The sequence below is a fragment of the Uloborus diversus genome, chromosome 3 (genome assembly GCF_026930045.1).
Source record: "Uloborus diversus isolate 005 chromosome 3, Udiv.v.3.1, whole genome shotgun sequence".
Classification (NCBI taxonomy): Eukaryota; Metazoa; Arthropoda; class Arachnida; order Araneae; family Uloboridae; genus Uloborus; species Uloborus diversus.
In genome coordinates this window covers 212,296,105-212,309,713 of record NC_072733.1, presented here as the reverse complement: position 1 = coordinate 212,309,713, position 13,609 = coordinate 212,296,105, and positions in this window count along the sequence as shown.

Sequence of the window (13,609 nt, the reverse complement as noted above, 5' to 3'; positions counted from 1 at the left end):
TGTGTTTTGGAAAAGGACATTTCCCAGTTCCCCTCTTCGACTCCGCTTTTGCAATTCTCTCCTCGCTTTTCACTGCGTCTTTCTTCAAGTTCAAGTTCAATAAAACAAAAGAATTTTCCCGCACTCTGTTCTGTTCTAAAAGTTTTTAGGTATACGTGGTATTTTTGGAGGGAAAACATTCCCCCAGTCCCCCTCTATGAATCCGCCTCTGCTATTTGTCTGATCGCTTTCCTGGAGCCTTTTTTTCAAGTGCAAGTTGTATAAAACAGAATTTTCCTGCTCTCTTGTTCTAAAACTTTTTAGGTACACATGAGATTTTGGGGGGAGGGGAATATTCATCCAGTTCCCCTCCGTGGATCCGCTTTTGCTATTGTTTGATCGCTTTTCCTGGAGCTTTCGTCAAGTTCTAAAAATCAGAAGAAAAAAAATCCTGTACTTTATTTTCTGAACAGTTTTAACATCACTTGTTTTATTTTATTTTTATTTGTTTATTTATTTTATTTTATTTTATTTCATTTTATTTTATTTATTTATTTATTTATTTATTTATTTATTTTTTTTTTGACGGTAGAGGAGAACATTCCCCAGTTCCCCTCCTTGGATCCGCTTTTGCAATTCTCTCTTCGCTTTTCCCTGCGCCTTTCTTCAAGTTCAAGTTCTATATAACAGAAGAATTTTGCTGTACTCTCTTGTGAAATTTTTGAGGTACACGTGAGATTTTAGGGGGAGGGAACCATTCCTCCAGTTCCCCTCCACGAGTCCGCCCAGGCCCGGATGTATAAATTTTGAGCCTGTATGAGCCTGAGGGGCAAAATCTGTATTGCCTCTCACCAGAGGCCAACAGTGTATATTTGCAACGTTAATAAGTCTTAGTGCTAGTTTTTTTTTTTTTTTTTTCAATTTTTTGGGACGTTGGGCCTCTTAAAGAGGTGGGGCCCCCTGCACAGCGATGTCTGCGGGTACGAAGATCCGGGCCTGGATCCGCCTCTGCTATTTGCCTGATCGCTTTTCCTGGAGCCTATTTTCAAGTTCAAGTTCTATAAAGCAGAATTTTCCTGCTCTCTGTTATAAAATTTTTAGGTACACATGATGTTTTGGGGGGAGGTGAGCGTTCTTACAGTTCACCTGCGGTGGATCCGCTTCTGCTATTTTCTAATCGCTTTTCCTGGATCTTTTCTTCAAGTTCAAGTTCTATAAATAGAAAAATGTTAAATCTCTCTGTTTTAGGTATGTATGGGATTCGGGGGGGGGAGGACATTTCCTCATTTTCCCTCCTTGAATCTGCTTTCGCTATTGTCTAATTTCTTTTCCTGATGCCTTAGTTCACGTGCTAAAAAATGGGAAAAAAAAAAAAAAAATCCTGTACTCCTGTTTTCTGAACGGTTTTAGGTACACTTTGGATTTTTTGAGGAGGGGGGGGGGAGGCATTCCCACAGTTCCCTCTTTGTATCTGCTTTTGCAACTCTCTCTCTTCGCTTTTCCTGATGCCTTTCTTGAAGTTCAAGTTTTAAAAAACGGAAGAATTTTGCTGTATACATTTCTGAAAATTTTTCGGTACACTTGGGTTTGGGGGGGGACGTTCCCCCAGTACCCCTCCCGTGGATCCGGGCCTGCATAAGGTTGACATATCAGAAAAAATCATCTATCCTCAATGCTGTCTCAGTATTTTATGCTGTCAGCGAACTGCCACAATACTGACTGTCAAGGTGTATGCAGCATAATGTCAGGAAAATATCAAGGTAGGCTGCGTTTGTAATGCTGCACACATATTTTTATGATAAGAAAATGTCAGAATATTGAAGATAGTGTGAAATCAATCTCTATGCAAGATGAGCTTGCTTTTGTAATGTTATATACATATTGTCATGCCAGGAAAAGGACAAGATATATTGTCGTGACAGTATGAAATCAGCACCTAGGCAAGATGTTTTATTTATTTATTTGTGTTATTTTCATTTCAAACTCAAGAATTAAATTTCATTCCTTGATTATTCATGTTATTCTTCAAGACTGATTAATTTTCTAGCCTAAGAATATTGATCGGAAATTCATATAATTGATCGGAAATTCATATAAAGATATTTTGTTTGTAGTACTCACGATTTATTTGTATAGAATGAAAATGTCTTCGTTAATTGCGGGATACTTCATTTATTTTTAAATTCATGCTTCTCATTGTATTATCAAGACATAAAATGGGTTATTAAGAATTATTAAGCAAGTTTTTATTAATTAAGTAACAATTAAAGAGTAAAGGCAACAAAAAAAAATTAATTAATTAAAGACCATTTCTGAGTAGATGTCAGCTTTGAAAATATCACATGGACAAAGCATGAATTAATCTTTAAGAAAGCATAAGTAATTGAATAAATTTAATCTTACTCGTGAGCTTGAAGTGATTATTAGACATTATGTGCTGCATGTCCTTTGTTGTAGTCAAGTCTAGCAACGAAAAACGTTTTTTTTTTCGGCCATTTCCATCATTGATTGCATATCGTCTGCGATATGACTTGACTAGTACTATATTGATAAATAAATGCAGTTATGAGTCATTCATAAATAATTCGTAAAACTACAATGTTCCGCACTAATAGTTAAGCAACCGAGTAATGGCGAAGCCTAAAAATTGCATTGCCACGTGCAGCATGCGGAACTCGACCGACTGCTGTCGAAGAAGGAAGGTAACAGACCAGCAATACAAGGGACACTGGGTATAATGAACTCTGCGCGTGCGCGACTATTAACGAAAGTTCACCTCTTCCTATTGTCTACTAATTACCCCGACGGCGACAGTATGAAATCAGTAACTATCCTAACGGCGTCAGCATAGATGCTATGCTAAAAATGTAAGGAATTAATCAATATTGATATTTTAAGATGAATAAAATGTTGCATAAGTGTTGTTATTGCAATATTGTTTCTTAATATTTATGCAACCTTTGTGCAATATATGAAACACGCTCATATTGACGCCGTCAGTATAATATCAAGATCTGTCAAGGTTGAAGCAAGAAATTTTGCTAATAGGGTCCTTTACTTTTGGGAGTGAGGGGGCAGTCCCCCCCTTACCCCCTCCCCCCGTCCTAAATGAGCCGCCAATGATTTAGGGCTTTTAATCCTGATTTTTGGATACTCGTTTTATTTATGTCAAAGTTATGCAGCAGCTACGGCAGCAAGTAAACAAAAGTTTCTCACCAGGAAACCACACGATCAAAGAAATTTGGAAAAAAAAAAATCCAAATAGGTGCATTTGAAAGAGCATAGTAATCCACGTTTACGGGCCTCGTATTATGTGCCCTCGTGGCCCCATTATCGAAATATGGCGAAATTTTATGTAAAATCGTCAAATTTAGCGAGTTTCGTTGAGAAATGGGAGATACGGCGCGAATTCAACATCTGCATCTGACAGGACAACACATTGCCATTTTTAGTCGTCACGAAAGCGCGTGAAAGATTTTTCACGTTAATTCTTACTCGAGGGTGACTACCAGGGTGATAGGGAGTCGTGGCACAGACTGCGCCATTGAAATTTTTAGGTGGTTGTTTTCAGGGGCACTTTTCTCTCTCCTGGGGTGGGGGCTTTCATTTTTGTATCGGCTTTGTAGTATTGGGAGTGGGGAAGGGGGTTGCGTTATCAGACTAGGACGAAGTAGCCATCCCTGCTTTACTTGTGTGTGCTAAATGTAAGAACCACAATCAAGCTCAAGAAGTGGAAAGAAGAAGACTTTCTCCAGAGGAACGACAATTTCAAAAACGAGATTAAACTTAAATGGTACCTTATTATTAGTGATAAAAGCAAGCCCACTACTTAAGGGGGTCAGGAGGTCGCAATTGATCCCACCTGGTATTTAAAAAAGAGTATTCACATTTACATGCAATGGTGAAGAATGGTAGAGGAGGGGGACGCGGGAACCGTTACTCGAAATGCTTGGTTTTTTATTGTAAAAGTAAAAACAATGCAAACATGACGTAAATTGATTTCAAATCACCATTTTCTTTTTCTTTTTTGGCAAGTTCCCTAAACCCTGAAATGAATTCCCTCAAACTTATTCTCCAACTACAGCAATGTGTATGTAGGTGTGGTTTTTGTTGCTTTTCGGTTTAATAAGCAGTAAGTATAATTCCGCCGCGAAAAGGTAAAGCGTAAGTATCTGCAAATTTTCCTTTTTTTTTGCTATTTTGACATCCTCTCTCCCTTGTATTTTAGCTTTAGTGTACAGGCTTGACTATTTGGTTTCTGTTGAAATTTAATCACGAAGAGAAAGTCCTACGTTTCCCTCTATAGAATCCAAACCGCGTTTCTTCAAGTATCCCAAAAATTCATTTCTCTCTGCAGATACTGCGCTTTAACTTCCCACAAAAATTTGACATTTTCTGCTCTAAAATGTTGAAGGACGAAAAGGATAAAAGTAAGCATTTTAGTGAATTTTAAGTAGATTTTACTTCACTACTTTAAGTGTTATTAATAATGGAATATATATTTTACATATTTCTTAATATAGTTCTGAAAAAGTATTAATTTTGAGTATTTCTTTATTTTCTGTGCAAAGTCAATTTGTTTACTTTTTAGGCTACATAAATTTAACAAAAAACCCTCTAATTCAGAAATTTTAATTAGCAGATTATTATTAAATACAAATGAGAGACATAGTAAAATCAAAATGAAAGAAGCCTGTCGAAAAAGAAGATATATGCTACTAATATGTATATATATCTTCACCTCAGGGGGAGAGTAAGATATCTAATCCCAGATATAACACCAGGGAGGTTAAAGGGGAGGAGATAAATCTTTACTATGTAGAAGTGGCAACGATCGTTCACTTTTTCCAGAGGGCGCTGTATGTGCACCGCTCCCGACAATCGCAGCAGATCAATGTAAATGATGCTAAGTTTCTCATTTTTTTAGAGGCAGCTATTAAAGCAAAAACAGAAAAATACTACTGGAAATTTGTTGTAGTAAGGGGCTAACATAGTGGACGATGTACGGCTTTCGTCCACAGGAAGTTTGCACAGTATTTTGATGGAAAAATTAATTTTATTTTTCATCACCAACTTGCCGAATTCGTCTGCTATTAATATTGCGCTGTGCGATGTTTTATTTATTACGAGTTGGAATTTTTCTATTAATGTAAATAATCAACAAAATGAGAATGTAGTACAATTATTTACGTAAATACATTTTTTTTAATTATTTGTAAATTTCGTAACATGTTTTGAGAACTAATTAAAACGAAATAATTTTTTGCTTTTACGACCTTTAACAGATAAAAATTAATGTTAATGTTCTATTTACTTAACTTCAAGCTGATATTGATTATAAAAATTTTATTCATGTATTTACTCACTGCTTAGACATAGTTATTATCATTGCTTTTTATTATTATTGCATTTATTTCGACAACCAAATGGAAAAAAAAATCGAGAAACCTTATTCATTAAAAAAATTATACCTTGGAACGCTTTTTTGAGATATTTGTGGGATTTTCTGTTGAAATTAATCAAGTTTTCAAAAATTAAGATTTACTCTTATTTTACATGTATTTTCTAAATGAATAAGGTTTCTCGATTTTTTTTCATTTGGTTGTCGAAAAAAATGCAATAATAAAAAAAAGCAATGATAATAATTATGTCTAAGCAGTGAGTAAATACATGAATAAAATTTTTATAATCAATATCAGCTTGAAGTTAAGTAAATAGAACATTAACATTTATTTTTATCTGTTAAAGGTCGTGAAAGCAAAAAATTATTTCGCTTTAATTAGTTCTCGAAACATGTCACGAAATTTACAACTAATTTAAAAAAATGTATTTACGTAAATAATTGTACTGAATTCTCATTTTAGCAATCATTTACAGGAAAAGAAAAATTCTAACTCGTAATAAATAAAACATCGCACAGCGCAATATTAATAGCAGACGAATTCGGCAAGTTGGTGATGAAAAACAAAATAAATTTTTCCATCAAAATACTGCGCTAACTTCCTGTGTACGAAAGCCGTACATCGTCCACTGTATTGGCCCCTTATTACAACCAATTTTCAGAAGTTTTTTTCTTTTTTTGCTTTAATAGCTGCCTCTAAAAAAATGAGAAACTTAGCATCATTTACATTGATCTGCTGCGATTGACGGGAGCGGTTCGCCGACAGCGCGCTCTGGAAAAAGTGAACAATCGTTGCCACTTTTACACTAGCAAACCCGTAGGACATTTCTCTCCTTCTTCCTACTCCGTGTATCAGGGAGTAAAAGGAAGGAGACGAATCTCCATGTTAGCAGTTTGGCAACAAAATTCCACTTCCGCCAGAGGCCGCTACAGTGTCATCTCTCGCACTGTTTATATCTTTTCGCTCGTAGCGAAGCATTGTAAACAAGTGTGTTTTAAAAACTATCACCTGTATATTTGGAAGTATTAAACTACTTTCGCCATGAAAGCTGTTCAGAGAAGCATAGAATACTTTACTCCACCCTAGGTTTTTGGCATATTTTGCATTCGATGTGTTTAATTTGTGTTTCTGCTACGACTTTAGCGAGCATTCATTCTTGTTATGTGTTGTGCAATTTGTGTTCTATTTTGTATATTGTTTTTGATATGGCTGTTCTGCTCATTTGCCATGAAACTAAAAATGATTTTAGCTGGTTTTTAAAAACATTTTCTCCCAATAAAACCCGTAAATTACGATCCGGTTTTCGTAATTTCTCTGAGTACTATGCATTTAATTTTAAGATTAAATGAGAGGACTTGATTTTAAAGTTATTCATTTAAAAAAAATAGAAAGAGAGTAGCAATGAACAACTAAAGTTTTGGAATTTAAATCACTAATTTTGTTTTCTTCTAGTTATATTTCCATGTCCTTTTTCTTCTTATTTATTAAATTTCACATATGCTTAACTTGAATAATAGAAACTCCACTGTAGTAGAAAAACTCAGGAACGCACTCATGTAGAGAATTCAATTGAAATTAAGATTGAACTGTTTAACATATAATTTTCATCAAAATATTTATGTTTTGCTTTTTTTTTCTTCAAATTTCACTTAAATCGAGCGCAGAGCAACAATTCCAAACTAAATGTAATACATAAAGTTTTATGTAAGCTTATATCACACGAAATTTATGTATGGGAGGAGGAGAAAGAAAGTATCTATGGTAAGTGAAAACGAAACACAATGTGATAAATATAAGCTAAAAAAACTAGATCAACGCTTGTAATAAATAGCACTTTCTTGTAACATTATTTGTAACTGTTCACTAATAACTAACGATAAACAATTTTTTTTTCAACATACAGAGTATTAATATTTTTTCTAATCGTTTTTAAAGATAAATCCAACGAAATAAAAAAGAAAAAAAAAGGTTATTTCAGCAAAAGTAATTAATTAAACAAAAACGAAACTAAATATTGGTGCACATAATACGGTGAAATATATTAAGTTATATGAGCTAATATCGCACGAAATTTGTGTGTGTGTGGGGGGGGGAGGTGCAGGATAAAGAAACTCGGTGAAACAGAACAAAATATTGGAATAAAAGAAGCAAGTAATTATGGTAAGTGAAAACGAATTTTAGCTTGATAAATATAAGCAATAAACTAGATTAGCGCTTGAATTGAATAGCACTTTCTTGTAAGATTCTTTTTTAATTGTTCACAATTAACTAACGAAAAAGCAGTTTTTTTCAATGTTCAAAGTATTAATGATTTTTTTTCTTATCGCTTTTAAAAAATAAATCCAACAGAAAAAAAGGAAAAAAAAACTTATTTTTCAGCAGAAGTAAACAAAAAAAGAAACTAAATATTGTTGCACATATTACTGTAAAATATTTAATTTTAAATGAGCTTATATCACGCAAAATTTATGGGGAGGGGGAGAAGGTTGATCGAAGTAACAGAATAAATTTATTGGAGTAAAAGAACTAAGGAGAAAGAAGATCGAGGTAACACAATAAAGTAATTGGAGTAAAAGAACTAAGCAACTATGGTACGTGAAATCTAACTTAATGAAATTCATAAAATTAAAAAAAAAATAATTCTAATTGCTAAAACACAGAATTAATGTCTAAATTCTAGAACAAATATAAGAAAGAAAGTAATTTTAGGTCCATCGTGATGACCGCGCGATGTTATTGAGTTCCAACAAATTTTTCGCATCAATGGCCCCAAACTAGCTAACTGCCGGCATCCACCCAGTCGAATACTCGGGGTCGATCAAGCGAAATCTCCTTTCCCTTTAAATCAGGCGAGCGAACTGCGAGAGATTGAACACTAGCGCCACCAGTGGCGATGGAATAATCCGGTCACTTTTTCGTCCCGCTGCCAAAGGAGATGAGCCTCCTTCCTTTTAGCCTCCCTGCCGTGTATAACACTAAGATATCTTCCTGTTGCTCTGAGGCGACGATATTCAGGGTTTGTTCAATAAGTATCGGGACTGGTTCTCTGTATCCTCAGCGGAGCGGTAGAGGGCGCTTTGACAGGTCGGCCTCCCGGTAGAGGGGCCCTCCACCATTCAGGCGCACTTGAATTCAGTCGCCTGTGGGCATGCGTAAAGACAGGATGTGGATTTTTGTGACGTGTGATTTTTATGGTGTCATTACGCCAGCAGACCCTTGAGCTCATTAAACAGGCTTATGAGGATGGTGCCTTAAAACGCACAAGAGTTTTTGAGTGGCATAAAAGGTTTAAGGAAGGCCGAGAGCTCGTCGAAGACGATCACCCCGTCGGACGCCCGTCAACCGTTCGAACCGATGCTCAGGTGGCCAAAGTGAAAAACGTCTTGCACTCTGACAGACATTTAACCATTGCCCGCAATAGTGAGGAGACCGGCCTTTCAGTCGGAACTGTCCACACCATTGTAGTAAAGGATCTTTCGATGAGGAAAGTGTGCGCGAAGCTGGTGCCGAAAGTATAGAGCGAGGAACAAAAACTCTTGCAGTTGAAAATTTCGCCTCACCTCTCCTACAGCCAAGACCAGGTTCCACCAGACTTTTCCTTGTTTCCGTGGATGAAAATGGAGCTCAGAGGACATCAGTTTGACTCCATCGAGACGGTTCAAGAGGTGATGACAAAGGTTTTCAACAGTACTCCGGAAGCAAACTTCCAGTGGGCTTTTGACGAGTGGCAGACGCGCCGAACAAGTGTATCGATGCAGGAGGAATGTATTTTGAATATTATTAAGTGATTGTAATGATACCTGCAATACATTTTGATCTTTTGGAATTAGTCCCGATACTAATTGAACAGACCCTGCATATGCTAACTCTGACAAATATAATACTGAACAAAAGAGTAATTAAAATATTGTGGCACCAGGTACATTTTATGAACTTAAACCTTTTACAGATATTGCAACGGTTTACCTCCTGGGAAAAACAAAATTGCAAAGGCGTATCAGATGGAGGTGGCCGAGTTTGCAATAACCCAGACTTGTACCAGGCATGTTGTATCATGTCCGAGTGTGTCCCATTGTGGTGCACTAACCTGGAAATGAATATGTAATTGTAGTTTTATTGAAGCACAACTTTTAAACATAATTCCAGTATTTTTAAAAATGAATAAAAAAAAATCATGCAATACGTTGTGCATTTACTCCATTGCGCATAGTCATTTTTAGCTGTAGTGACCGATTTTGTTCGGACGGTAAGGTTTATTAAAACGAACTTCAACTGTATTAATATTTTTTAAAAATGAAAATAGCTACTTTCCTCTATCCATGATGTAATTCCCGCTATACATAACTTTGAAGTGCAAATTATTGACATTTACAATCCGTTGTTTTCTTTTTAAAATGTGTTTTTTTTTTTTTTTTTTTTTTGCGATTTTAAATTAAAACTAAATATTTATCCAAACAGTGGTCAGACAATAAAACTACATGTATAGATAATAACTTTTTTTAAGAAATAAGAACTGATACCATAATTAAAGACTACTTTATTTCAACATCAAATACTATCCATTTTATTTTCTATTTATGAGCTCATATTAGCCTGCTTCTTGTACTTATTCATATTAATTCTCCTAGATTATTAAGAAATACTTACAACATATTTCATTAATAAGATACTTCACTTAAATTTGTTAAGAAAAACACACTTGAAATATGGCAAAATTCTGAAACGTATTATCATCACGAATGAAATGATAAAATGTACGTTAAATTTTGTTGTAAAGTTTTCGTTCCCCTGGATGATAAAGCTTTCTACTTTTCACTTCGTAGACTTGATTGAGATTCTTTAATTTAACACACACAAACAAAGGATTTATCCAAAACATCTTTCAAATGCTTTGCAGATGATCAAATATGGAAATGAGACGCCTTGAAAGATGCAGACGATTTCAATTTCTTTCCAAGTCTTTAAATTTGGCGACTTTCCTTAAGAGTTCACAGACTTTGAGACCCTATATCTCGAAAACAGAGGGACGAGGGCACATAATTTATGGGTCGAAAAATGTTTCTATATACTCTTCCGAATGCTACCATTTCAAACTTTTTCATAAGAACATTCGTCTTGTTTAGAAGTTGAGAGTTCTCAAATTCAGCAGTTGTTCTAAACATTAACAAATAAAAAAAAAGGAAGAAAGAAAAAAAAAAGCTCATATTAAAATTAATATTTTTTTCTTCATTTTAGTTTATCTAATAAACATGCTATAATGGTGCTAAAAGTCCGATTTTATTTATTAGAGCTTTCTTTGATCTAGTAGAGGACACCTTTGGTTGATTTTTGCACATTTCATAAGTACAATTTTGATCATCTCTAACTTGATTAAAGCTCAAAATCCCTCCAATTTTATTGCATAAGTTTGTACTATTTTGAATCTAGTTTTTGGGAATATATTGGGTTTTGGGGGGGATAAAAATCCTATTTAGCACTTCCTTAGCACAAGTTAACATCTGAAATTCAACGCAACTTTGCTGTTTTCGTGTTTTTTTTTAGCTATTTTTTAATAGACTTAAATCTTTAAATCTGACTGTACAATATAATACCGATCAAAATGCAAAAAAAAAAAAAAAAACATTTTCTATCTCGAAAAATAAATCTCTTCTAGTGAAAACTGTATAATTACATACGGTTGTTGGATATGCGGCTTTTGCTAAACGACAAGTTTTTGGAAAAAAATTAAAGTGCTGACATTCAAAACGTAATTGATGTATTAAGGTAAAATTTTCCAATTATTCTTATATCAAAGTATAGAAGAACCTCACAAAGTTTCATCGAGATCTGAGAACCTTTGGTGTCAAATGATGTTTTTGCTGGATGATTCAGTTGACTTGGAATGACCCTTATGGGGTGCTGAGAAGAAACCAACAATTTCCAGATTAGAAAACAATGCTGCTTTATGTGGGGATGTTTTCTTTCGTTCTTTTTTTTTTTTTTTTTTCGTGCTCAGTCAGTACTGTAAAAAATGCACCGAATATTACAATATTTGAAAGTTTCCATCAAGTATTTCTCACTACAAAATACCTGAAGCCATGGACATAGCCAGAGAGGGGAAGGGAGGGACAACTCCGCCTTACTGTCACCAAGGAGAAGTTTAAACTGCATTTTTAGGACTTCAATTTCAAAAAATTTCTGCAGAGCGCCGCTTAACTGCATTTCTCCCTCTTGATTAAAAATAGCCTAAAGCGGTGGGTTTTGAGACTTTAATTGCAAACGATTTCCTGGGTCAGAACACCTCCCCCACTTCCTTTGTGTAACGTCACCAAAGATAATACGTTTATGAAACTTCAGTTTTGGAAAATCTTCGGGGAGATTGTGGGAACTGCAGCAGACGAAAATCCGGTACTACAGCGTATAATAACTCTTGCATTTATGCGGCTTATAAACTCTTCTTTCTATTTAAAAATGAGAGGTTTTTAACTAAGAAACGTTGTAAAAGAATGATGAACGAATCATTTAAATCGAAATACTCTCTTTATTATCGTATTTTCATGGGTTTAAGCCTTTTTTGGTTCCTCGTCAGAAACATGGTGAAATCTCGAATTCCCTTTTTACTTTTCCTTTTTCTAGGCATTTTTCATACAGTGATAAATCTGTATAAGCCCTAATCATGTTCATGATGCGTATGAAGTCCAGTAATCCTTAAATAAAACTAGTTTTTTAGCACTACTAACACTGCGTAGTTGGTCAAAATACCCGCAGACTAACAGCTGATTGCCAACCGTTGCACCGTTGCCAAACCGTGAATAGGGTAGACTCTTTGATGCTGCACAAGAAAACCCAAATTGACATTAATTTAAACAAAATATCGGACAAGAAACCCCAACCCGCCTTTTCCTTAACTGTACTATAACTGCCAAAAACTGCGAATTTTGATATGAATTTTAATTTATACTTGTTATATAGGGCCGGATTACCGCACAGGCTAACTAGGTCTGGGGACCCCCCCCCCCCTTTAATACATAATCAAACGTAACGTATGATTGTGTTTTGGGAACTTAAATTTGACCGGGGGGTGGGGGGTGCGGGATTATCGGGAGAGGCTACCGGACCTCCTCTCACCTTCCTCCTCAAACTCAGATATAGTCTAAAAATGCGTTTTTATATCTTAAATTACGAAAAAATGCGAGGAGGAAGCCCTCCGATATCCCTCCTTCTGACTGAATATTATCCTTCTTATTAATTTATACTGTAGTACTAAGGTCTAGTAATATGACTGTCCCTGCTTAACCAGAAGCTAAACCTTTTCTCTCCCTCTCTGCATATTGGAACATGCGTTTCAAAGAATTAAGGGGCAGCCAAATGCGTCCCCCCCCCCCAAGTTTTTTGACCTAGCGACGGCCCTGTTTGGTATCCATATTTTTTTCAAAGCAATAAATTGTACATAAATAATTTTCCTGCACTGAACTCGTATTAGTTTTTTTAAGGTACTATTTAAAAAAAATGTAGTTTTTGGAATTTGAAAGAAGATCAGTAAATGCAGCATCAGTAAATGCCCCTCCTCGGAAAAATCCATCACGAGGGGGGGGGGGGCACTATCTATTCTTGCCCCTCCCTAGCGGGAATCCTGGTTACTTCCGTGCCTGGAGCGCAGTTTCATGAGGGTTACTTTCTGAAATTTAACCCTCTTTCCCACGTTTGCAGCTTCTTAGCATTTTCACTGATCTCCACAATTTAGCACAGCTGTCTATAACAGTACAATTAAAGAATTACCCGGACACATTTCAAGAAGAAAAATCTTAGTGTTACGTGCGTACTTTTATATCTTTACGCCACTGAAGTCGAATCCAATCGTTAGAAATTATCAATAAAAAGCACTTTTTTGATTGACTCTGATTCATCTCATGATTCAAAAGGGAAGAAAAACTCTGAAACCAGAGTAAAATGCTATGGCATGTCATTGCGTAGATTTGTTTTGAGTGGCAAGACATCTTTCTTTCTTTCTTATTTATTTATTTATTTATTATTTTTTGTTATTTATTTATCTCTGAAAAACCACAAAAATATCTTTTTAAAATAGAATATTTTAATTAAAAAAAAAAAAAAGCAACACTTGCAAAAAAAAATTCTTCTTGTTTACTTTATAGCTGGAGAATATAACGGGAAAGAAATGACCACGAAGAGTTTCGGAAGAACTTCTAAGACCCCCCCCCCCTTCCACGCACATTGGGTGTGACACTCGT